The 26,570-nt window shown below is 43.1% G+C and overlaps 1 protein-coding gene across 1 annotated transcript in view; it reads right to left on the bottom strand.

The window, feature by feature from the left end:
* Window positions 1-26,091, bottom strand: part of LOC124719043 (short neuropeptide F) — a 559,557-nt gene extending 533,466 nt beyond the window's left edge. The window contains exon 1 of the mRNA XM_047244715.1: window positions 26,032-26,091. The gene's annotated coding sequence lies outside the window, so the exon portion shown is untranslated. The remainder of the gene's footprint in view (window positions 1-26,031) is intronic.
* Between the last annotated feature and the right edge of the window lie 479 nt (window positions 26,092-26,570).

Genomic DNA, 26,570 nt, shown 5'->3' with positions numbered 1-26,570 from the left:
GTACACCTTGATTGGTCCGTTACTTGTTATGCTTCCAAGGTAGCAGAATTCATCCTTATCACCCACATCGTAGTCTCGAGTTTTGATGTCAAGTTTATTACTAATCTCACTTCTTATTAGTACATTCTTCAGTTAACTCCCAACCCATATTTTATACTCATTAGATGTATTATTCCATTGTCAGCTTTGGTGACACGAGATCACAGGGCCCTGTGATCGACTCCCGGCCGAGTCAAGGGTATCCTCCACTCGGGACTGAGTGTGTGTGTTATCGTCATCATCACTTCATCACCATCGGTGTGCAAGTCAATGAGGGGGCGTCAAATATAACGGCTTGCAGCAGGTGGTTGAATATCCCAGACCCAGAAGGGGACTTCCTGCCAAAAGTTCCAAACTCAGAATTCATTTCATACTATTCCATTCAGCAGTTCCTATAGATAATCTCGTTTCGCTGTGGACAGCAGTGTCATCAGCAATCCTTTTTTTGATATTCTTTCACCCTCAGTATTAACCACGATACTGAAAGTTTATTGGTTGGTTGATGTATACACTGATGGGAAAAATCTCATCTCCCAAAAAAAATTAATGTGCAGTAATGAAATTTTGGGAATACTTTTGTCTAGGTGACATACGTAAGTAATTAACACGGGTTAATGTCTGCACAATATAAGCCATCGCAAATGTGAAATTCTGGTACTTTAATAACGAGTATAACCACCACAATGTTTTATGCAAGCATGCAAACGTACATGCATTGCACTATAATGATTGTGAATGTTAGTTTGTGGGATGGAATTCCATGCCTGTTGTACTTGTCAGTCGGTAAGGAATGGTTAACGCTGTTTCTGGATGATGTCACATATGCTCAACTGGAGACAGATCTGATGATGAGACAAAATATCGACACACTCTAGAGAATATTGAGTTACAACACCGGTATGTGGGCCAGCGTTTTCCTGTTGGAAAATGCCGCCTTGAATGCTGCTCATGAATGGCAGCACAACAGGTCGAATCACCAGATTGACTTACAAATTTGCAGTCAGGGTGCGTGGGATAACCACGAGTGTTCCTGCTGTCATATGTAACAGCACTCCAGACGGTAACTCGAGTTGTGGGTCCAGCGTGTCCAACATGCAGACAGGTTGGCTGCAGGCCCTCAGAAGGCCATCACTGGCACCGAGGCAGAAGAGATTTTCTAAATCGACACGGCGTCAATTTTTTCCTCCATTTCGCTGTATACTATTTCTGTCAGGTTCTTGGTTGCAGGAGCTGTTAACCTGATTGCGTGAGAGTACACGCACTTATCTGGAATTGTTATCTTCGAGACTGTGCGGACGGTATTATTCCGAAATTTCGGTGACATGTCTGCGGTCTTATTGATTATATGCACTAACTGGAATAATTGTTTGAATGGCACTTACCTAAATCATCATCATCATCATCATCATCATCATTATCATCGCTATCATCATCATAATAATAATAGTCCTTCCAAGAACTAACTATTGCCCGTTTCGAACTCACAAACAAACTCATTCCCTTCTTTTCCGAGGTCTTTTCAAGTCGGTACGTACTTCGTGTCTTTTGGGGAATTCAGTGACCTGACGTTCTCATGAGATGGTGTCTCCGAATTTCTTAAGGTTTCCCGAATCATTGTAAGAATTTTGAAGATGATTCGTCCATGCCTTCTCCCTTGTTTCTTCACAAGTCTTCCAAAGACTTGTCAAACTGTCACTAATCCTGAATACCCTATGTTTTCCAAGACATCCCAAAACAATCCTGGCCATTACAGGGGGACAGAAAAGAAAATACCTCCGTGAAATGCTTGGAGTAACTTCAGCTATTGAAATATTACGATAAATTTGCTGGAGATACTACACTATAATAATGTATATTATATTTATTCTTACAAAAACATGCCAGTATAGTTAGCTACACGCTCCGTCGATCATCTGAACGATTCTGTTGTCGGTAAGATGTGGATGGAGTTACTTTACAGGATATGATTACTGGGAACATACTACACCTACATCCATACTTCTCCACATTACAGTGTGTGGCAGAGGGTACTTCGTGTACCTGTGTCGCTCTCCCCTTTTCCTGCTCCAGTCGTTTATGGTTCGCGGGAAGAACGATTTCTGGTAAGTCTTCGTCTGGACTCGAATCTCTCTAATATCATCTTCATGATCTTTTCGCGAGATGAACGTAGGAGGAAGCAGTATAGTGGTTGAGACTTCTAGGAATATGCCCTCTAGGAAGTTTAACAGTAGAGTAAAGGGAGGAATGAAAATCTCAACCATGGCCGGGATTCGATCACGGGATTCCTGCTCACTAGGCAGATGTGCTATCCACAGTGGTTTCGCGCTGCTGCACGGACTACCCTAGCATGCTTCCTTTCTCAGTCTAAATTCCCATTCACGCCTCAGTGCACTTAGTATTCCTCTAATTTTCATTGTGCTCTTCAGTCTCCTTATAAACATCATAGATGTTAAGGTCTCTAGAACCCTGCAGTTTAACTTTGTTAAAGCACCTAAGCCTGTGTTTCATGCAGGATGCTGAGCCTCGCTCGATGGAGACCCTCTGCAATGCTGTTCGATTTTAGGGGGTATAGCAAGAGGGCTGAGGCCAGAGTGGGAATCTGGATTGGTTGGTTGGTTGGTTGAAGGGGGGAATCTGGATTGAGGAGGGAAACGTGATAGGGTAGTCCGTGCAGTTGTGCAAAGCAACTGTGCCAGGGCAATGTAGTCGTTAGCGCACCTGTCCAAAGAACAGGAGACCCTGGTTAGAATCCTGGCCGTAGTACAAAGTTTCGTTCCTATCATCAGTCTGCATAAAAACATACCATACACTCTGGTTTTTAACCAGACGGAGAGCGTCGCGATGGGAAGCCCATTAGCTCCAGATACAGCCAACCTCTTCGTGGAGTACTTCGAGAACATCGCCTTGGACACGGCTCCTGCAAAGCCTAGCTACTTTTATCGCTACGTCGACGACACATTCGTTGTCTCGCTTCATGGGCGTGAAGAGCTGGGAAAATTTTTCAGCCACATCAACAGCACCCATGATAACACCAGATTCCCGATCCAATTAGAGGTAAATGGTGCCTTGCCTTTTCTGGACGTCCTAGCCCGCCGGTAAGAAAATTCATGTCTCAGTGTTTATTGGAAACCCACATACACAGCCGGCCAGAGTGGCCGAGCGGTTCCAGGCGCTACAGTCTGGAACCGCGCGACCGCTACGGTCGCAGGTTCGAATCCTGCCTCGGGCATGGATGTGTGTGATGTCCTTAGGTTAGTTAGGTTTAAGTGGTTCTAAGTTCTAGGGGACTGATGACCTCAGAAGTTAAGTCCCATAGTGCTCAGAGCCATTTGAACCATTTTGAACCACATACACAGACCGATGTAGCATGCTACTAGCTATCACCTCGCTTCGCAGTAAAGTTTTAGTCTGAAGGCATTGGTGCATGGAGCGGAAGCCGTTTCAGACGCTGAAATCCTTCCGGAGGAACTGACACTCTAACGGAAAGATTTCGCAAGCCATCTTGCGAAGAAGCATAAGCAGAAGACCTCCGAGGAGGGAACGAAGAAGCTTGCGTTCTTGCCGTTCTGTGGCTCAATAACAGGAAAGATTAGCCGGCTTCTAAAGAAGCATAAAATCGATAAGGTTTTTAAGGCATCGGCTCAAATTCGACAGCTAATGAGGCCTATGGAGGACGATGACTCAGAACGCCAAGAGTATATAAAATGCCGTGTGGATGTAGACAGTTCTATGTGGGTGTGGACAATTCTACATCGGACGGACAGTGCGTACTATTGAACAGCGCTATGTGGAACTCGAGAGATGTTTTCTATGACGGTATCTTGAGAAATCAGAGGTGGCGGAACATGCTTTAGAAAAGCGACACCGTATTGCATTTGCCCGGACACCTGTTATTAAGCGGACTACTATTTTCTGGGACAGTGTTATAAAAGAAGCGATAGAGTTAAAAATTTCTGAGAACAACCTCAATGAAGACGGCGACCTGCTGCTAAGCATAGCTTGGAACCCGGCTATCAGAAATCTGAAGCGGGCACGGAAAGCGCGCAATGAAAACATTATCGTATACGGCGCTGGAGCAAGCACCAGTGACGTCACTGAAGACAGTGCGGCTGTATATAGATGGCACCAATCATTCGACAGTCACCACTTGACAATGGCAAAGGAGAACTCTGTCGAGAACTCGTGGATTTTAAACCACTGGACGCTGCTGGAGGCCCCAGAAAAATCAAGAGTGTACGTATTTGCAATACGTTATATTTCTTCATGCTGAGGGTCAACTGCATTAGTCGAACCAAGCGTCAAACCTCTCCAGCTCTCACTGCATTTCGATACAATTTTCTAGCGTCGTGACTTCTCTGTATACCACAGCATCGTCCAAGAACAATCTTATGGAACTTCCAACGTTACCTACTACGTTAATTATACAGAGCGTGCAAAATTATAACGGGACGCAGAGAATGCTCCACTGAACAATTTGAGGTAGGGAACCTGTTGTCGGAGAAGGCAGCTTAAGGAGATATGGAAGTAAACTTGTCTACCGCTTTGTCTAGCTTTACTGTTTTCCTGCTTATTTAAACTAGCACGTGTACAAGTTTGCACGTGCTGTTTATTTACACGTACATTCTTTATTTCCTGCAAGGAAACAAGGAGGACGAGCCTGATTACTAGGGTGTCATGATGCAGGTTCTGTTTACCTTCCTTGTCCATGGCGTGGCACTGTTGTATCGTATTTACATTGTCCCATGACAGAACGTGCTATGAATCAACGACAGACCCATTCATTACTCAGTGGTATTCAGAGACGTACAGCACAGTACGATGGAGCAGTGCCGGTACAGCTTCACAGAACTCACTGACATGCACCTTGTGTATGGGGAAGTACGTTACAGTGCTCTCGCTGCTGAAAGGCCGTACAGGGAACGATTTGCTAGCAGGCCTAATCCGTCGCGACGAGTGTTCATTTCTCTCAATCGGCGAAAGCGGGAGACTGGTTGATTGGAAAGAAGGAACGAGGGACCTGGCAACCTGAGGACGACTCGCACCACCAGTTTGAACAGGAGGTATTGAAACGTGTAGCAGCGGACCCCACTACAAGTGAACGTCGTGCTGCACGTGAAACGGGCGTTGCACATACCAGCGTGTGGCGAGTACCCCACGAACAACAAATACACCCATATCACTCACAACGAGTCCATCCAACGCTTGTGACTGACTCTGCACCAAGGGTCGCATTGTGTCGGTGGTTACTGCCTGTTTACTGACGAGGCCTCATTTGATCGCGACGATATTTCGAACAGCAGGAATAGCCATGTGTGGGATGACGAAAACCCTCAAGCTGTATAGACTCATACCATTCCTACTATCTCCTTAAGCTGGCTTCTCCGACCCCAGGTTACCTACTTCAAATTGTTTAGTTCAAATGGCTCTGAGCACTATGGGACTTAACTTCTATGGTCATCAGTCCCCTAGAACTTAGAACTACTTAAACCTAACTAACCTAAGGACATCACACAACACCCAGCCATCACGAGGCAGAGAAAATCCCTGACCCCGCCGGGAATCGAACCCGGGAACCAGGGCGTGGGAAGCGAGAACGCTACCGCACGACCACGAGATGCGGGCTCAAATTGTTTAGTGGAGCGTCCTCTGTGTCCTGTTACATTTTTGTACGCTCATAAGGAGACACCCTGTATATTGTGGAAAGTGATGGACCGCCCCTGGGGCACGTGCGAAGACACCTCTCCATTGAGAACGACATGCTGTCTCATATTTGCTAGAATCCCTCCAATCCAATCACACAGTTGGTTTGATATTCCACACGCACGGTTTTTTTTTATTCATTAGGCTCCAGTATAGAACTGTACAGACGTAGACAAGGAACACGGCAAGTACCTAGGCTCCTGTATCTCCTGTTTTCTGGGTATCGTGGATACACAGAGCGAGCTAGGTTTCACACGATCACTGTTTTCGGAGCTCACGTTGATTCCTACAGAGGAAGTTTTCGGCTGCCAGAAATGTCCCAATACGCGAGCACCCATAATTTTGTGCGTCTGTTCGATGACTCTTCTTGGAAAAGGCAACGACCTGTGCTTTTTTCCAATCATTGGGAATGCTTCACACCTCTATAGACCTACGATAGACTGCTGCTGGAACAGGGAAAGCTCTTCCGCATACTCTGTGTAGTTTCGAACTGGCATTTCGTTAAGTCCATTGGCCTTTCGTTTGTTGAATTTTCCCTTGTTTTTCTAGGTCATTAAGCAACCACCTTGCCGCAGTGGATACACCGGTTCCCGTCAGATCACCGAAGTTAAGCGCTGTCGGGCGTGGCCAGCATTTGGATGGGTGACCACCCGGGTCGTCATGCGCTGTTTCCATTTTTCTGGGTGCACTCAGCCTCGTGATGCCATTAGAGGAGCTACTCGACCGAATAGTAGCGGCTCCGGTCAAAGAAAACCGGAAGAGTGGTGTGCTGACCACACGCCCCTCCTATCCGCATCCTCAGCTGAGGATGATACGGCGGTCGGATGGTCCCGATGGGCCACTTGTGTCCTGAAGACGGAGTGCTTTCTAGGGCACTGTGTCGTTCGTACGACGATTTAGTGGAGGAACTATGATTTTTAACAATATTATGAAAAGAATAGTTGCTACTCGCCATATAGCGGAGATGCTCGGTCGCAGATAGGTACAACAAAATGACGGTCAGCAAGTAAGCTTTCGGGCAACAAGGCGTTCGTCGGAAAAACACACACACACACACACACACACACACACACACACACACACACACACATGACCACAGTCTCTGGCTGCTGTTGCCACAGACTGTGGTCATGTGTGTGTTATTTGCGTTTGTGTGTGTATGTATGTTGTCAGTTTCCGACGAACGCCTTGTTGGCCGAAAGCTTACTTGCTGACAGTCTTTTTATTGTACCTATCTGCGACCGAGCATCTCCGCTATATGCTGAGTAGCAACTATCTTTTTCATAACGTTGTGACATTCCATTCTGGATTTTCCATTGTCTGAATTATAATTTTTGTATGAAGAAACAAGCAGTCTTGGTTGCAGTGTTAAATTTTTTTGTTATTAACATTGCAATCAAGACTGCTTGTTTCTTTATATCATCCATACTGGTTGCTGTACCAACTTCGGAATGAACTGGAAAAGGTTTTATGATTTCTTAGTCTCAGCCATGCACATCTTTTGCTAAACTAAAGACTTCATTCTTTTTCCTGTATGACAGAAACTAAAGTGAGTCAGTTTCGGGAATGCTTTGACTACACAGCGCATCTATAGGATACGACAGTACGGATGATCGCATCAAACTGAGCAAAACAGAGAAAAATCACAGCTTGCGCCTGTCTCTGCTAAGAATAAGATCGATCCTAAGAAGGAAACATTCGCTACCTGACGCCGTGACAATGACATATGACTTGCTTTTTCTGTTTCTTTCTTTGCGAATTCCCCTAATGGCGATGTCAGGCAGAAGAGTGGGCGAGGTGACGGAAGGCCTCAAAGTTGCTCCAATCCCGGCCGGCGCGGCCAGCCGCCCCTTTAGAAGGGCGCTGCTAATACACTGCTGCCCTTTAAAATAGCGACACCTCCAGGGCGGCTTGCAACCAACGCCAAGGCAGCATGAAGCGTACTACATGGTTGCATATGCAAATGATTCGCATTTCAGCACAACTACACTAAGTAGGTGATAGTAAAGCCATCTACGTTATTTATACACGGAATGTTTAGACAGCAGGTTTGTAATTCAGTCCCCGAGATGTTTCAGCAACATAACGCAAGACCTCATGCTGATTGTTCTGGCCTACCATGATACGGACAGTGTTGGACGGTTGCCCTGGTGAGAACGCCTCCATGTCTGTCACCCACTGCAACCATTTGGATATTGTTTGTGAGCAAATCAAGCTGCTCCACGCATCACAAGGTGAAAATTTTACCGGCACTCGTCGGAATTCGACAGCATAATGACTGGCATTCCAAGACTGTGGTTCGTCGTTCCAAGATAGTGCTGCTCGCGTCGGTTGGGATCCCAGCTGTGATGTGCATATGGAATCAATGGAGAGTACTGAATGAAATTCAGGATCTCCACGGCCCACGCGACTAGCGCTCGAGAGGACAGGTGTATAGTTCTATTAGGTATGGAGGATCGTATGTAACTTATTTTGATGCAAAAAAATGTGCTTGTAAGACAAGTATCGACACGAATAGTGGGGCAGCGTCTAGAGCACCACTGACTGTCAGATTGGGGACAGTTGCAGTTTCGCTTGATGCTCTCTTGCAGTTTTGGCGTCTAACGATAATACTGAAAGCAGGAATGAGTCTGTGTACCCTGCCATGATGGGCGTATCTGTGTGTCGTGGCTCCAAAGAGAAGGAACACTACCACATACCATTCTTCATCGTCGTAGAGGCCCATAACTTGGTGAGATTGTGACTGTAGAGAAGAAGATAAAGTGAAATCTGGCAACAGAGGAAAGGCAGTATGAGAAAATAGTGTTGTCGTAACAATCAAAAAGGTTCAAATGGCCCTGAGCACTATGGGACTCAACTGCTGTGGTCATTAGTCCCCTAGAACTTAGAACTACTTAAACCTAAGTAACCTAAGGACATCACACACATCCATGCCCGAGGCAGGATTCGAACCTGCGACCATAGCTAACAATCAACAGCCTGAAGACCTATTTATTACGCCTCTTCGTATTAGTCCATCCTTCGTGAGCCTTTTCATATCGGCATAGCTTCTGTAAGCTACATCCAAATGTTCCAGTTTCCCCAGTTTGCTGCAGATGTGTCAGTGGTACTGTACAAAAGATTTTGGAGACAAACAGTGCATCTATCTTAAATTGTTCGCAGATGATGCTGTCGTTCACCGCCTAGTGGTCATCAGAAGATGAAAAGGAATTACAAAATGACTTAAACACCTCTGCATGAAGCGAAAAATGGTAGTTGACCACAAACAATATAAAAGTGAGATCCTTCGCAAAAAAAAAGGCAGGAAATTTCACTTAGACGATAAAATAACAAATTTAAAACTTCCTCTTAAATTGTTCGCAGATGATGCTGTCGTTCACCGCCTAGTGGTCATCAGAAGATGAAAAGGAATTACAAAATGACTTAAACACCTCTGCATGAAGCGAAAAATGGTAGTTGACCACAAACAATATAAAAGTGAGATCCTTCGCAAAAAAAAAGGCAGGAAATTTCACTTAGACGATAAAATAACAAATTTAAAACTTCCTGGCAGATTAAAACTGTGTGCCGGACCGAGACTGGAACTCGGGACCTTTGCCTTTCGCGGGCAAGTGCAGAGCGATAGAGCACTTGCCCGCGAAAGGCAAAGGTCCCGAATTCGGCACACAGTTTTAATCTGGCAGGAAGTTTCATATCAGCGCACACTCCGCTGAAGAGTGAAAATCTCATTCTGGGAACGAATTTAAAGGTTGTCTATTCAACTAAATACCTAGGAATTACAATTAATAGGGCGTGCTGAAAAGTAATGCCTCCAAATTGTTAATGTTAAATCTCTTAAAGGTTTTTAAATGAAATAAACGTTATTAAGATTCTACAACATTATTCTTCATTTCTGCATATCCTCAGCATGCTGTAATCGAGGTTAGAATTCGAAGAGTTCGTCCTCAAGTGGAGTACCCTCTGCTTCAGCACGACAACGCCACACCACACACGAGCCCTGCGCCACCTGCAACAATCCGACCCCTTGGATTCACTGTCACTGATCATCTTCCGTGTAGTCACGACGTGGCCATATCCCATTCTCATCTGTTTCCAAAACTTACAGAACGCGCTCGAGGACTTCACTATGACAGTGATGAAGCAGTGCAAGCAGAAGTGAGGTTTTGGCCTCGACCACAAAGTAAAATATTCTACAGTGACCGATCAACAAACTGGAAATGTGTTGGTCGTTAGGGTAGTTAATAGCGTTTTGTTTCAAAAGCTTTAAGAGTTCTCACATGAAAAATAGTAGGCAGTACTTTTCGGCATGTTCTCGTACGAACGACTTAAACTGAAACAATCACGTGGACAATATTGAGGGTAAGGCTAACGGAACGCTACGTTTTTTTTTTTTTTTTTTTTTTTTTTGGCATCACGCTTAGCAGAAGATGCGAGAGGTCTACCGAAGAGATTGCCTGAGCTACGCACGTCCATCTTCTTCTGAAATAATGCTACGCAATGTGGGATCCTTGTTGTTGTTGTTGTTGTTGTGGTCTTCAGTCCTGAGACTGGTTTGATGCAGCTCTCCATGCTACTCTATCCAGTGCAAGCTTCTTCATCTCCCAGTACTTACTGCAACCTACATCCTTCTGAATCTGCTTAGTGTATTGATCTCTTGGTCTCCCTCTACGATTTTTACCCTCCACGCTGCCCTCCAATGCTAAATTTGTGATCCCTCGATGCCTCAAAACATGTCCTACCAATCGATCCCTTCTTCTAGTCAAGTTGTGCCACAAACTTCTCTTCTCCCCAATCCTATTCAATACCTCCTCATTAGTTACGTGATCTGCCCACCTTATCTTCAGCATTCTTCTGTAGCACCACATTTCGAAAGCTTCTATTCTCTTCTTGTCCAAACTGGTTATCGTCCATGTTTCACTTCCAAACATGGCTACACTCCATACAAATACTTTCAGAAACGACTTCCTGACACTTAAATCTATACTCGATGTTAACAAATTTCTCTTCTTCAGAAACTATTTCCTTGCCATTGCCAGTCTACATTTTATATCCTCTCTACTTCGACCATCTTCAGTTATTTTACTCCCTAAATAGCAAAACTCCTTTACTACTTTAAGTGTCTCATTTCCTAATCTAACCCCTCAGCATCACCCGATTTAATTTGACTACATTCCATTATCCTCGTTTTGCTTTTGTTGATGTTCATCTTTTATCCTCCTTTCAGGACACTGTCCATTCCGTTCAACTGCTCTTCCAAGTCCTTTGCTGTCTCTGACAGAATTACAATGTCATCGGCGAACCTCAAAGTTTTTACTTCTTCTCCATGAATTTTAATACCTACTCCGAATTTTTCTTTTGTTTCCTTTACTGCTTGCTCAATATACAGACTGAATAACATCGGGGAGAGGCTACAACCCTGTCTCACTCCCTTCCCAACCACTGCTTCCATTTCATGCCCCTCGACTCTTATAACTGCCATCTGGTTTCTGTACAAATTGTAAATAACCTTTCGCTCCCTGTATTTTACCTCTGCCACCTTTAGAATTAAGAGAGTATTCCAGTCAACATTGTCAAAAGCTTTCTCTATGTCTACAAATGCTAGAAACGTAGGTTTGCCTTTCCTTAATCTTTCTTCTAAGATAAGTCATAAGGTCAGTATTGCCTCACGTGTTCCAACATTTGTACGGAATCCAAACTGATCTTCCCCGAGGTCCGCTTCTACCAGTTTTTCCATTCGTCTATAAAGAATTCGCGTTAGTATTTTGCAGCTGTGACTTATTAAACTGATAGTTCGGTAATTTTCACATCTGTCAACACCTGCTTTCTTTGGTATTGGAATTATTATATTCTTCTTGAAGTCTGTGGGTATTTCGCCTGTCTCATACATCTTGCTCACCAGATGGTAGAGTTTTGTCATGACTGGCTCTCCCAAGGCCATTAGTAGTTCTAATGGATCCTTATCTAGTTGGATTTACAGAGTATATCGGAAAAGTTCAAAGAATGGGACCTCTTTTTGTATTATCGCGAAACAGGGCACAGTGTGTCACGGATATGATACGCGAGTCGGGGTGACGATCATTAGAACAAGTGCTTTTCGTCGCGGCGAAATCTTCTGGCGAAATTCCCAGCATCAACTTTCTCCTCCGATTGCCGAAATGCTTCGTTGACTTCCCAAGAAGAGAAATGGCAATCATATCAACACAGCGTAGATCAGAGCTCGCACGCGAAGATCAGAAATAGTCTGAAAGTAATTCTACGGATCCTCTGTCAAACACTTATTGCAGAGTAATCATGTAAATGTAGACTCGACGTAGTTTGCTTTACGTAGACTCGTACTTCTCCAGACCCAGAACACACCGCCCACCAGCTGGGTTTTTATCTGTGTTCTCAATCCGCCCATTCACAATGCTTCCGAGGGCTGCACAGGTGGATATAACCAAATACGCAGGCTATCAAACTCAGTACGCAATTAATCCTGAAATGAGAGAATGTTACGCGGTATCCAGAAGGAACTTTTACGTAATGCTGCGCAATCAATGTCGTGACGCAAACACTTTTAAAAAGTTGTCCGACTGCCGTCCGACGCAAATCTGGCTGAGATAAGCGACAAAATAGTAATGAATAAATATTTGTACGTGTTAATATCTCTTTCGTGTACAAGATGTTTCAAGCAGAATATTATATAAAGAACATAAAAAACTACGTCTACAAAAGTGTAGTGTGTTTAGAGGAGGAAAAAAGAAAAGACTTGTTCTATGTCACAGATGTGCCGTTTCCGCACTAGGGATATGTTAAGATTTTGACGCTTGCGATATTCAGAAAGATTGCTCGAACTGTTGTGCATTTTAGAAATGCTGCAAATGTCATCCGTTTGCATTAATGGACAACTGGCATCTGCGTGCTAACGATTGTCTACCCCTTTAAAACAACTAGCTGTTTCGAACGTAATGGCTCCAGCTTCAACCGAATGGACAACTACCTCTTCTGGAGTGTCTGTCGGTGGCTTGTGTACCAAAAGATCCATTTCTCCTCCACAAAAAGAAATTCATATCATCGCAACTTCTGTGAAACAAAATTCATCACACGGTAGTTTGTGTACCGTCTCTAAACATCACCACATTTGTATCTCCGTCTTCATGTACGTGACTGCTCAGTAATTCACACTCAAGTGCCTAGTAGAGCGTTCGTCAAATCACTTTCACACCATTTCTCTGCCGTTCCTCTCTCAGCGCGCGGGAAAAACGAACACTTAAATCTTTCCGTGCGAGCTCAGTTTCCTCTTACTACATTACTATGATTACTTCTCTCTAGGTAGATTCATTTCTTACGTACAATTATCAGTAATCCGGCCGCGATGGCTGAGCGGTTCTAGGCGCTGCAATCCGGAACCGCGCGACATCTACGGTTGTAGGTTCGAATCCTGCATCGATGTGTGTGATATGTCCTTAGGTTAGTTAGGTTTAAGTAGTTCTAAGTTCTAGGGGACTGATGGCCTCAGATGTTAAGCCCCACAGTGCTCAGAGCCATTTGAAGCATTTGAATTATCTGTAAACAAGTTCGTTTAAGCTGACGCCTAAGTTTTGATATCTACGGGGGGAAAGCTATAGGAACCTGAACGTCCGTTCAGCATTACTTTCCTGAATTCTGCCATCATACACTACTGGCCATTAAAATTGCTACACCACGAAGATGACGTGCTACGGACGCGAAATTTAACTGACAGGAAGAAGATGCTGTGATATGCAAATGATTAGCTTTTCAGAGCATTCACACAAGGTTGGCGCCGGTGCCGACATCTACAACGTGTTGACGTGAGGAAAGTTTCCAACCGATTTCTCACACACAAACAGCAGTTGACCGGCGTCGCCTGGTGAAACGTTGTTGTGATGCCTCGTGTAAGGAGGAGAAATGCGTACCATCACGTTCCGACTTTGATAAAGGTCGGATTGTAGCCTATCGCGATTGCGGTTTATCGTATCGCGACATTGCTGCTCGCGTTGGTCGAGATCCAATGACTGTTAGCAGAATATGGAATCGGTGGGTTCAGGAGGGTAACACGGAACGCCGTGCTGGATCCCAACGGCCTCGTGTCACTAACAGTCTAGATGACAGGCATCTTATCCGCATGGCCGTAACGGATCGTGCAGCCACGTCTCGATCCCTGACTCAACAGATGGGGACGTTTGCAAGACAACAACCATCTGCACGACGTTTGCAGCAGCGTGGACTATCGGAGACCATGGCTGCGGTTACCCTTGACGCTGCATCACAGACAGGAGCGCCTGCGATGGTGTACTCAACGACGAACCTGGGTGCACGAAGGGCAAAATGTCATTTTTTTCGGATGAGTCCAAGTTCTGTTTACAGCATCATGATGATCGCATCCGTGTTTGGCGACATCGCGGTGAACGCACCTTGGAAGCGTGTATTCGTCATCGCCATACTGGCGTATCACCCTGCGTGATGGTATGGGGTGCCACTGGTTACACATCTCGGTCACCTCTTGTTCGCATTGACGGCACTTTGAACAGTGGACGTTACATTTCTGATGTGTTACGACCCGTGGCTCTACCTTTCATTCGATCCCTGCGAAACCCTACATTTCAGCAGGATAATGCACGACCGCATGTTGCATGTCCTGTACGGGCGTTTCTGGATACAGAAAATGTTCGACTGCTGCCCTGGCCAGCACATTCTCCAGATCTCTCACCAACTGAAAACGTCTGGTCAATGGTGGCCGAGCAACTGGCTCGTCACTATACGCCAGTCACTACTCTTGATGAACTGTTGTATCGTGTTGAAGCTGCATGGGCAGCTGTACCTGTACACGCCATCCAAGCTCCGTTTGACTCAATGCCCAGGCGTATCAAGGCCGTTATTACGGGCAGAGGTGGTTGTTCTGGGTAGTGATTTCTCGGGATCTATGCACCCAAATTGCGTGAAAATATAATGTCAGTTCTAGTATAATATATTTGTCCAATGAATACCCGTTAATCATCTGCATTTGTTCTCGGTGTAGCTATTTTACTGGCGAGTAGTGTACAAATGGACGTTTCACGCTCGCGTACCGATATACAAGGGGTACGTCGGTAATCCTTTTGTAATTTTTAGCGTTCCATACCACAATAGGATTACTTTGCTGCCGTCTGTCTGCCTGTCTGTCCGTTTATCAAGACCCCTTTTCTTCAGAAACAGGTAGAGCTATCAAGTGCAAATCTATGTCACATATTAAGGTCTACGGTCCATTTACCATGTAGAAAGTTTCAGCTTCAAAGTAGAAGCAGTCATTTTCGATACTCACAAACTCGTCATCAAAATCCACAGACTATTCCCCGTGGACCTAGACTCATGACTTCTGGCAATAAGCAAACCTTCACAGCACAAGCTACGAAAAAAAATCTGAATATAGTTATTTTATTATTAGTTCATATAAAAGTTTTTGCCACTTCAATTTTCCAATTCTAATCGTACTGTTTACTATAAATTGCCTATTGTATTGAAAGACGCTTCGGGTTTTCTGCCGGGTCCTAAAATCAACTCGATTCAATATTTCGGCGATCAAGTTCTCAGCGGAACTCATCAGCAGAAGTAGGGTTCTCCTGAAGATGTATAACAGCTGGATCGCCGAATTATTGAAACGAGTTAATTTTAGGACCCGGCAACAAAACCGAAGAGACTGAGAAGACTTATTAAGCCGGGAAAGCCTGCGATTGCCTACCGTATACTAAATCTGCATTACCGTTTGGGCTGTCTGCTGTGGCTATTCCAAACGTGCATAATTGAATTTCACTTACTTACGAAAACGGATGGGGCGAGAATGGACACAATGTCCATACTAGGATATATATTAACGCAGCTTACGACAGAAATCCAACCGTTTATTTCAAACATATTAATTTGTAAAATGTCAGGAATCTTAGGAACTGATGTGGTTTTCAGAAATAGGTAGCGAGATTCACGAGGAAGATTTACGTGTATATTTTACAATACGTTTCGTGCTTAATGGCTGAGCTGGGTTTAAGTCCCCTGCCACTGTGAAAACGATGCCTTTGCCATCTAGCGGTGACTGCCCGAAAGCCGCGCAGACATTCTATGACCAGGATGTTCCAAACTAAAGTAATACTGGTAACTGATGCGGGATTGCGCTTCCATTATATCAGATGTCCATCGAAGCATTCCACAGAACAATTCGACATTGGCGTAACAACAATAGCCTACTGCCCTGCTGTACCGTTTTCTTCTCTGGAAACTTCCGTCATGTATTACTAGGAATCACAACAGAGATGAGAGCCGACGAAGTCAAAATATGTACAGTTACCATTTAGCATAGCATGTTAATGTAACTCAACATTACTAAAATAGACTGGAACGCCAAAGGCATGTGTATTCAAATACAGAGATATGTAAACAGGCAGAATAGGGTGTTTCGGTCGGCAACGCCTATATAAGACAAGTGTCTGGCGCAGATGTTAGATCCGTTGCTGTTGCTGCAATGACAGGTTATCAAGATTTACGTGAGTTTGAACGTGGTGTTATAGTCGGTGCACCAGCGATGAGACACAGCATCTCTGAGGTAGCGATGAAGTGGTGACTTTCCCGTACGACCATTTCACGAGAGTACCGTGAATATCAGGAATCCGGTAAAACATCCAATCTCCGACCTCGCTGAGGTCGGAAAAGATCCTACGGAAGTGCAACTCTTCCGCATATTGGTGCAGATTTCAATGCTGGGCCTTCAACAAGTACCACCGTTCGAACCAGTCAACGAAACATCATGGATATAGGCTTTCGGAGCCGAAGGCCCACTCGTGTACCCTTTACGACTGCACGACATAAAGCTGGGCCCGTCAACACCGAGTTGGACTGTTGATGTCACCGGGCCACAACTGGTTTGAAGAACTTTCTGGACAATTTCTGATAATTATCTGGCAGCGCAGATCAGCAGACATGAATCCATCGAACATTTATAGAAAGTCAGTTGGTGCACAAAATACTGCACCGGCAATAGTTACGCAATTATGGACGGCTATAGGGACAGCATGGCTCAATATTTCTGCAGAGAACTTCCAACGACTAGTTGAGTTCACGCCACGTCTAGTTGCTGCACTACGCCGTGGAAAAGGAGATCCGATACGATATTAGGAAGTATCCCATGACTCTTGTCACCTCGTTGTAGTATTATTTTTGGAAGAACCTTCTCAATTACAACGACTAAACGAACTGAAACATCCCGGCAAATGCTAACTATATGCCCGTCTACAATTAGAACCCATTACCTTAGCCTATCGCAGGCCATTTAGTTATCTTCTGAGTTATCCAAGTACGACTCACGAGTCGTCCTGACGGCTTTACTTTCGACAGCGCCTCGTTTTCCACCATCCAAACTTCACAGAATCCCTCCGGCATATATAGCTAGCACTTCTGCAAGAAAGGATATTGCCTCTGCTTAACAACATTTGTTTGGATTATATTGAAACGACTGTGTCTCTGCAAGCATGCGATGTTACATTCCAATTAATGAATACCATCAGATCCTAAAATATTTACTATTCTCCCTGAAATAGCCTGCGTTTCCTAAACGCCTGTTACCTACTAATAATTGTCCTGTGGCTTACGTACAGCCTGTGGCATTATTTCCAGAAGGAATTTTCACTCTGCAGCGGAATGTGTGGTGAACTGGAACTTCCTGACGGATTAAAACATTGCGTTGCAACGGGACTCGAACTCTACTTCACTTTTCCGAAAACGAATTACTGAATATAAGCAAAACTTGTACGAACGAAAGTCATGACTGAAAACCGATTTTGAATCTATTATGTTGCTATAGGATGAATGGTAAATACATGCAGTAACATAGATGTTAGACGAACATCCAGGAACCATTCCTAACACACAGCGGAAGAAAATACGTTACATGATATGAAACCGAAAACATTGTTTCCATGTTGTAACTCGTTTTCCACCTCTCTTCACAATGACATTAGCCTTGGCAAACACACAGAAACAAAATATAGCAGCATTACGTGAAAAAGTTTTCTTACACGAAATGTTCGAAGTGTCGTCCTGGTTAGTTTGGTTAAAATGTACAGTTAAGTTGAATTTATTAGGTTCACTGGCAGTGTTCGTTGTTACAACGACACGGTGGTAATGTTGAAATGTGACTCACTTCATAGCTTGTGTTCACGTACATATGCTTCTGAATACCACATACTGTGACCTATGAATCGGTAGAATTGGACCAATTCCTTGGCCTCCTTGCTGTGCAGACCTAAAGCCACTCGTTTTATTTGCGGTGGCATTGAAAGCTCTCATGTACAGAACCCTTGTGCAAAATGTACAGAGTGTACAGAACCGTCGTGCCCGTATTATGTAAGACTGTGAACAATGCGCAATTCGCCATGGATACATTATGCATCAGAGGTTACGTGCGACGGCGTGTCGATGCACGTTCCTTGCAGACAAGTTTTTGATTCGCATGTTCGAACTCCAGTTGCTGTGAGTTTATTTAATTTCATTTAACGACACATTATTTGTGTGCTTGTTTTGTAATGGAAAAGCTGCATTTAGAGAAAACTATGGACGACTTCCTAATCGCACAGCACTAGATTCAAGAGCGTTTATCGTGTTTTAACTAAACTGCGTAGGACTGGCGCATCCTCTTCACAGATTCCGTTAACCAGATTTCCTTGAAAACTAGCTTCCGGCATTAATGTTGGAGTTTCCTTTGGCTACGTGGATTGGTATGTTCACACAATATGACGAAGCCTTTGATCTTCTACTTGTCACGTGACAAGCTACCGAGTTCGAGTCTCGGTCTGACATACAATTTTAATCTGCCAGGAAGTTTCACATCAGCACGCACTCCGTTGCAGACTAAAAGTTTCATTCTGAAATCATCGCGCAGTCTGTGGCTAAGCACTGTCTGCCCAATATTCTTTCTCCCAGGAGTGCTAGTCCTGAAAGTTTCGTCGGAGAATTTGTGAGAAGTCTGGAAGATAGGTACTGGTGGAGGTAAGGGTCGGAGGAGGGGTCGTGAGTCGTGCTTAGGTAGGCCTAGTGTAGCACCTGCCTGCGATGGGCAAATGTGCCGACTTCGAGTGTCGGTTAACACACAATTTTAATCTGCCAGAAAGTTTCATATCAGCGCCCACTCCACTCCAGAGTGAACATTTAATTCAGAAGACACATGATCTACACCTAAAATTCCAACAAAGATCGAAAGATAGAAATTTTCGCGTTTGCCTTTACGGGTATCTGAATGGCGAAGTCCACAAAAGGAAAACTAAACACAAAAGACGAATTGATCTTCTGGGTTATGGATGGCGCTGCTGTCTCAAAAGAACGATCTCACATGAGCTACACGTGATGGTGTTGTCAAAGAAATTCCAAAGTGTATTGAAGTCGAAGTTAGAGTTTATGAACATCAACTTTGAGCTTAATCAATTGCCTCGGCTTAACAACATCATCTGAATATTTGTTTGGATTATATTGAAACAACTGTGTCTCTGCAAGCATGCGATGTTTCATTCCAATTAATGAATACCATCAGATCCTAAAATACTTACTATTCCCACTGAAATAGCCTGCGTTTCCCAAATGCCTGTTACCTACTAATAATTGTCCTGTGTAAATGATGATTCAACTGCCCCTGCAAATGGTGTGTTATGCAAGCCGCACTACGTTTGTTTCGGGGAAGGTATCCAGACAGGCGATAGACATGTAATCGATGCGAGTTCCCTCTCAGAGCTTTGGTCGACTGTTAGCAAATTGAACTATGGTGTACAATATACAAGTAAGGAATAGACAGGAGTTACACGGTATTTTTGGACCGAGATATACCTCACTTCTGCCATACTTGTCGAAGTGTCTCTAGCCTTTCTTTGTGTCATTAGCGGTGTAGTCATACAGGTTTTTGATGTCTCTTTAAGATTATTCAGTTTATAGTACTTACTCTCGTAAACTGTTCAACGGTTATATACCGGAATGTTGTTTCTTCCACGCTTCCTATTTTGATATCGCCTATTAATTGCGTTGTTTCCAACAGTGAACCAAATTTTTTAAGGCAAAGTTTCTGAACCGTTAACGAAAGATTATGTACTACAATAGGAATAAACTTACTGCGACATCCAAAACCAATATGACTACACTGTTAGACAAAGAAAGACTGGAGACTCTTGGGTAAGTACGGCAGTAGTAAGGTATATCTTGGTCCAAAAATACCGTGTAACTCATGGCTAAGTCTCGAATTTTTTGTAATATGATTTCGTTTGCTAACAGTTCCCCAAAGCTCTGAGGGGACACTTCCACTGATTACGTGGCTGTCGCCTGTCTGGATACCATTCCCGACACAGATGTAGTCTAGGTTGCATAAAACGACATTTCCTACACCTTCCAGCTATTTCTCTACATCGTCGCATCTCCGACTGAGACATCTGTCGTAGCGTTGTGCCAATTTTCCAGTGCCCTCGTCATAGAAGGCAGCCGCTTGGGCTTTCCGCCACTCCTCTGCGCTGGTCTGAAGTTCGTTGCTTGTGCCAAAGTGTTGTCTTCATAGCCATCAGTTCTTGTGAGCAGTGATGAACATCAGAGGGAGCGAAGTCCGGCTTGTATGATGGCTGAGATCGCTTCAGGGTCTTCCTCACTGCCCCTGCAGTGTGCGGCTGAGAACTGTCATGAAGAAGATGTATGACAGGTATGTTATGTGAGGTTGCGTGAAATCAGGCGAAACCTCGCAGGGGACACGCGTAATTGGCGTGAGACACTATTGTTCTAGGCATCTTTACGTGCTCACTGCATGCACAGAACTGGAAAGAGCGAAATGACGTCGTCGCCTGGCATACTAGAGACACTACCTGACAAAACTTCATTGGATTTTTCTCTGTTAGTTCTATTTCGCAACCTATCGTATTAATAACAGTCCTATTAACGCCTTGCATTTACGTCAGCTCTCAACTTTTCTTGGCATACTCACCACTTAGGTAAAAAATTAATGAAATTAGTCTACATTTCGACTGGTAACCTGTTCATCGTAGGCATAACAATTGCAATACTTGAGAATAAATATAAAATTCAAGTCATGCTTATGCAATTTACAATTTTTTAGGAGACTGTAGGTGCCCGTGTCAGATTGCTAGAGGTGCAAAACACAATACTCTTTCAATGGCATGCGTATTTATTTGTTCCTCAAGAAAGTGGTAAAGATTACCGCCTGCACATGAACATCTATGAATCTACAGTGTCCTTGTAAGGCACAGGATTGATTGTGCCCAGATTTGGTACGCATGTCGCTTACCGTATGGAAAGGAGCGCTGTGGGGGAGTAAACCTGGCCCTCACTGTGTGGTGGTGAGGGTAAAAGGAAGCATTATTCAGGGATGTCCGGAGTAATGCCAACGAAATTTTGTGTACAAGTGACTCATTATTTCTCTTATTCGCATAAAAATACTTAAGGGCTAATATTTCCCCACCACCCCTTGAGGTGGGGGTGGGAAGGTGTGACATGAAAAAGATATTCGATAAAGACCGATATCAGAGTCGAATGCATATTTTTCTTGGTCGCTACACTTACTGGTTACGGTCCAAAAGACGTTTCAGTGCTAGCAGTAGTGGAGGGGGTCGGGGGACAAGGACAGTGACCTAACAGCGTATCTCTGTAACGCCTGACGCAGTTTCAATGCAACTTCCACTCTTATCACTTGTCGTCTGGAAAGAAATTACTTTGACAATAAGACAGCCCTGGCAGCCCTATGGCTGAACGTGGGGGTAAAAGAGGTGACATGAGAACAAAACTCAGGAACTCCTGCAGAAATTTCAACCAGATTTTGTTTATGCGTGCATTTGTACTAAAGTATGTAGGAGTAAGATACGCTCACTATACCTAGGGCTGGGGGTGACAATGAGAAGGGGTGACATTTAAAAATGTTCAAAAATGGCACACTGCTATTTGTTTCTTGTATTTAGTTGAAATGGACCCTTTTAAAAGTATGAGGCTGAAGTTTATCTGCGTTGTTCAGCGTATCAACGACATGACGAGAATCGGCAGTGTAGCAATTCAATAATTTTGTCAGCGTGTTCCGCTAAAATCCCACACTATTGAATATCACAGGTACAATTAACGTCCTCACTGGAGCCAGATGTTGTAAGGCATCAAAGAATCAAACAACTGCTCACAAGATTCCTTCTTCTCGAAACTGCCGTAAGTTTGAGTTCACAGTACGAGTAAAAAGAAGCAGAATCAAAAGGTCATGTTCAATGGAGAGGAAATCTGTGTAAAATATGTTACATAGAATCTATTTGACGTACGTATATGTGGCTAAAGCCACGGACAAAAGTCAGTCCTACATAAAAGGTGATTCAGCTGCCCCTACTGATGTCATTTTATGCAACCTGTAGTATGTCTGTACCGGGAATGGTATCCAGGGAGGTGACAACCGTGTAATCAATGTAAGTTTCCTCTCGGAACTTTGGCCGACTGTTAGCAACCGGAATAATACTGTAAAAAATACAAGTGAGGATTGGCGATGAGGTAGACAGTATTTTTGACCAAGATATACTTTACTTCAGCAATGCTTACCCAAATATCTCCAGACTTTCTTTTTGTAATTAGCGGTGTAGTGATACAGTTTTTGGATGCATCTGTAAGTTTATGCCGCTTACAACACCTAATTGTTATAAGGTATTATAGCTATGAAAATCATTTTACATTTGTCTTTTCTTAAATTCTTATGATTTCACCCTCATCTGCAACTCTTTATTAGTAAATTACACATAACAGGATGACTCTCAACTGCATAAACGCAGTTCTTTCGTCGTCCTTCTTGGATTTGCTTTAAAGTCAGTAGTAAAGTTTACACATGTTATTGCACATGTAAAAGGGATGGTGGAACTACGAGAAACCGATGACAATCACGATGGGTAGACCTTCACCTGACCATGCATTATTGAACAATTGCTCATCTTCTGAAAATGGGAACAATTGTCTAGCAAAATCAGGAAAGGAATGTTAAGCGAATTGGGTAGAAAGATCAAGTCTGAAAGAAAGCACCAGGACAAATACAATAAGAATAGTTCGAATTTTTTTCTCCCACTTTTTACATAAATTTTCGGTAGTCTATCTTGCTAAAGATTTCATAAATACCATCAAAAGTTTCAGTCAGTATAAATTTAGGAACCTTCTCCATCTTTGGTTTCTGCATGTTGCTTTCCCTGTACAATAGTCAGCGCAGGCCTTTGAGCCACAGCGCTATTGGACTTATTTTAATTCCTTCCAGGAATAATACTATCCTACATGAATGGGGGAGAATTAGTATATAAGTACATATAAAACCAGATAACAGAAAGGTAACACCATATTAAATACCAGTGTTCATACCACGGAAGCTGCTTGAATGATGTTCAATTACAGCTAATATATTTGGAAGGAAAATGGGATCATTCAGCTTTCCCCATCGTGGAAATGGAATCTCTTGTCTATTCCAGTAACTTGCGATAATGTGAGAGTTTGGTACTTGAGTAAATCTTTAATTACCGAATAAGTACGACTCATTCTACAGGAAATCTTCACCTCAGGTGCCTCATTTCTGGTGGAATATGGAAGGTCATAATGAAGGGTACAGCTATCCAATGTTAGAATTTGAAGAATATTTTTTATATTTTATTATTAATTCCAGTCAATTGTTATATCCTCAGATCAATACGTCTTAATAAAATGTCGTGAAAATCTTATGTTTTCCACGCTATCTTTTTAATCTCCACCTGTCGGACGATTTCATAATTGTTGGAAACAAGCAATGAAATAGAATATTTTTTAGAAACTGCCTTGAAAGATTGACAAAAATTCTGTGACTCATAGTTACCATTTGCAGACGATTTTCCTCATTTGCTCACAACTAACCAATCTATTTTCAAACTTCTGCTACGCAACTGTGAACCTTTTTTTACTATTTTTTGTATCGTTGTGCATTCACTTTGGGAGGATGCACCGTTTTTCAGCAGTATGTTACATGGTGTGACTTATGATGCTGTCTGCATGGGGATGGGAACAAGTTGTCAAAACACAGTATGTTAATCTGGGCAATGAACATCCACTTATAATGCCAATTGTGTTTGCAATAGTTCTCTCAACTTCAAATATATTCTTGAAATTACTTTAGAAATTTGCAATATCGATTGCCATGAAAGGTATCAGTATATCACAAGCGATTTAACCCATTGAGTATGTAGCTTATATTAATTTTTTAAAAGTAGATACAACGTGTAGGGCAGAAAGGAAGTTACAAAAACAGTATAAATAAATGATGTCAGTACTTGCAAAAATTGTGATGCACAATGTTGTAATTGCAATATACAGCATGTGGGCGATTTTAATTATGCAACAAGTATAAAGCTTGAAGTTGCTTAAATTGATACACATAACTCATAAAATTTCATACAGAGATGGTAAGTGTATTATTGTATGATTGTATGAGGCACATGAAACGCATTCTGACACTTTAATTTTCACAACAGCTATAAATAATAATAAGTTCCAAGCAGGTACGATAAGATAAAAATAATGTCTGGAAACAAATTGGAGGTGAATGATGTAATTATATGTTCTGATGAAATATATATTGTCATTGTAACAGCAAAAACGTTTAGCGATGTAGGTCTTGTAACTTTTCCAGTAAGTTCAGAAATTCCACCAAAGCTCACGGGTTATTTATTTATTTTTTTGATTGGTTTCAATCATCAGATACGAAAGCGTCTTTCGATATTTCTCGTAATTACAAAACATGTCTATTCTCAGTAAAGATAGATAAAGAAGTGCTTGATTCAGTTTTTACTTGTTTCTTATGCCAGAAGAAGCCGGCGGTAACAGTTTGCCTGCCTAAAAATTATGCAAATAGATAGCTGAATAAATTTGATCTCAACGATAATTAAATAAATACTATAGGAAACATACTGAGGGGCGAGGTGTATGAGACGTTACAGACAGGAAAAGAGGATTATCAGTAGAATATCATTGTTGGGTCTGTCTTATATTTTACTCTTCTCTTCCACCACTTTATTTCTGACTTAATCATGACGATTTTTTTTACGTAAGTTTAAATCAGATATTTCCATTATTGTTTTTGATTCTAATGTCCTGCTCCGTTCTACACCACTGTCAATGCAAATTTGTGTACAAAATGTGCTGACTTAGGATGGTGGAGCACTAGAATAAAACGACGTGATGAAGTTAATTGAGAAATTTTGCAATATATTTTAATGACTGCGACACAGAATATGGCTCGCTTTGCAGCATCATCAGCACAAATGTGTGCATATGTGCTAATATGATGTAGACTGATGGTGGAATCTGACAACAATGCATGACAAAACTGGTGAAGTTAAATGAGAAATTCGTGCTGTAAATTATATAGTAATGACTGTTAAACAAAATATGGTTTACTCTGCAATGTCGCCAACATCAAGTAGAGTAAAATATGTTCTGACTCAGTGTGGACAAGTGTGTAGAATGTAACTCGAGGAAATTCATTGAAGTTTAGTGTGAAACTTAGGGATTATGTTAACGTGACTGGGACACAAAATATTGTACGCTCTACGTCTTTCTCAATAAATAGTAGTGAACAATATATGCTGACTTACGGTAGACACATGTTGGAATACTAGAATAAAGTTCAACGAAACTGATTAATTTAGGTTTTAAATTTATGCAATATGTAGTCGTGAGTGAGAAACAAAATATGATTCGCTCTGCACATTTGCCAACAAAAATTAGTGTACTATATGTGCTGATTTGTTGTACACAAGTGCTGGAATGCTAGACTAAAGCTCAACAAAGTTGATGAAGATAACTAAGAAATTTTTGCAGTAGATTGCATGACTAGGTAACGCAATGGCCAACAGAAGGTAGTGAACAACTTGTAGTCACTAGAGGTAAACAGTTAGTGTAACACTATAATAAAATTCGACAAATTTAATTAAGTGTCAAATTTACGCAGAAGGTTATCTTGACTGGGAACCAAAATTAAGAGATTTAAATTATACATCTCGTACATAAGACAATGGTCTGGAACGTGACTGGACAGACGGTGGAAGGAAAGCTGGAAAATACCTGGAGAAAATTGACGAAATTAGTTGCGAAATTTGTATTGTTAATTATCATGACGGTCATATAAATGCATTGCGCGTTTTAAAACTGTTCAACAACTGCGACAGTAAGAGACATACGGGGGTTGGGACGGGGGGCGGTAATTTATTGCCGGGGGCGGAGCGCCGCGGACAGCGCGGCGTAGCGTCGGCGTCCTACCTTGCGGAGAGCGAGCAGACGTCGGCGTCGGAGCGAAGCGAGCTCGTGCGGCGTCGGGGCGGCAGTGGACGCCCGAGGCCGCCGCCGTCTTATATAGGCGACGCGCGGTGGCAGGCATGCGCAGAAGGTCGCCTGCCAGGAGAAGGGAGGGGGCGGCGCCCGCGGCCGGTCGGTGGTGGTGGGGGTGGGGGTGGGTACCCGCTAACCTCTACCCTCTACCCGCCTGCACCGCCCGCTGCGACCTGGAACCGAGGGCAGCCTCGTCTCAGAACGCCGGCAATAGAGCGAAAAATATCCGTAAAATTTCATCACACACTCACACACGATGTACTAAACATCCCTTTGGAGACATCTACATAATATCGTTGCAGTTCACAGTTACGTGCTTAGCAGAGGGCTTGTAGAAGCACTTTCGTATTATTTCTCTATGGCTTTCCTCTCTAATTGCATGTCGGAAAAGCGAACACCTAAATGTTTTCGTGCAAGCTCCTCTTACGTTATTACGATAGTCATTTATCCTTATTTGACAGGGAGTGAAA

This window comes from Schistocerca piceifrons, chromosome 10 (assembly GCF_021461385.2).
Source record: "Schistocerca piceifrons isolate TAMUIC-IGC-003096 chromosome 10, iqSchPice1.1, whole genome shotgun sequence".
NCBI classification, from domain to species: Eukaryota; Metazoa; Arthropoda; class Insecta; order Orthoptera; family Acrididae; genus Schistocerca; species Schistocerca piceifrons.
Note: the sequence above shows the minus strand (reverse complement) of the source record. Positions and strands in the feature narration are given on the sequence as shown.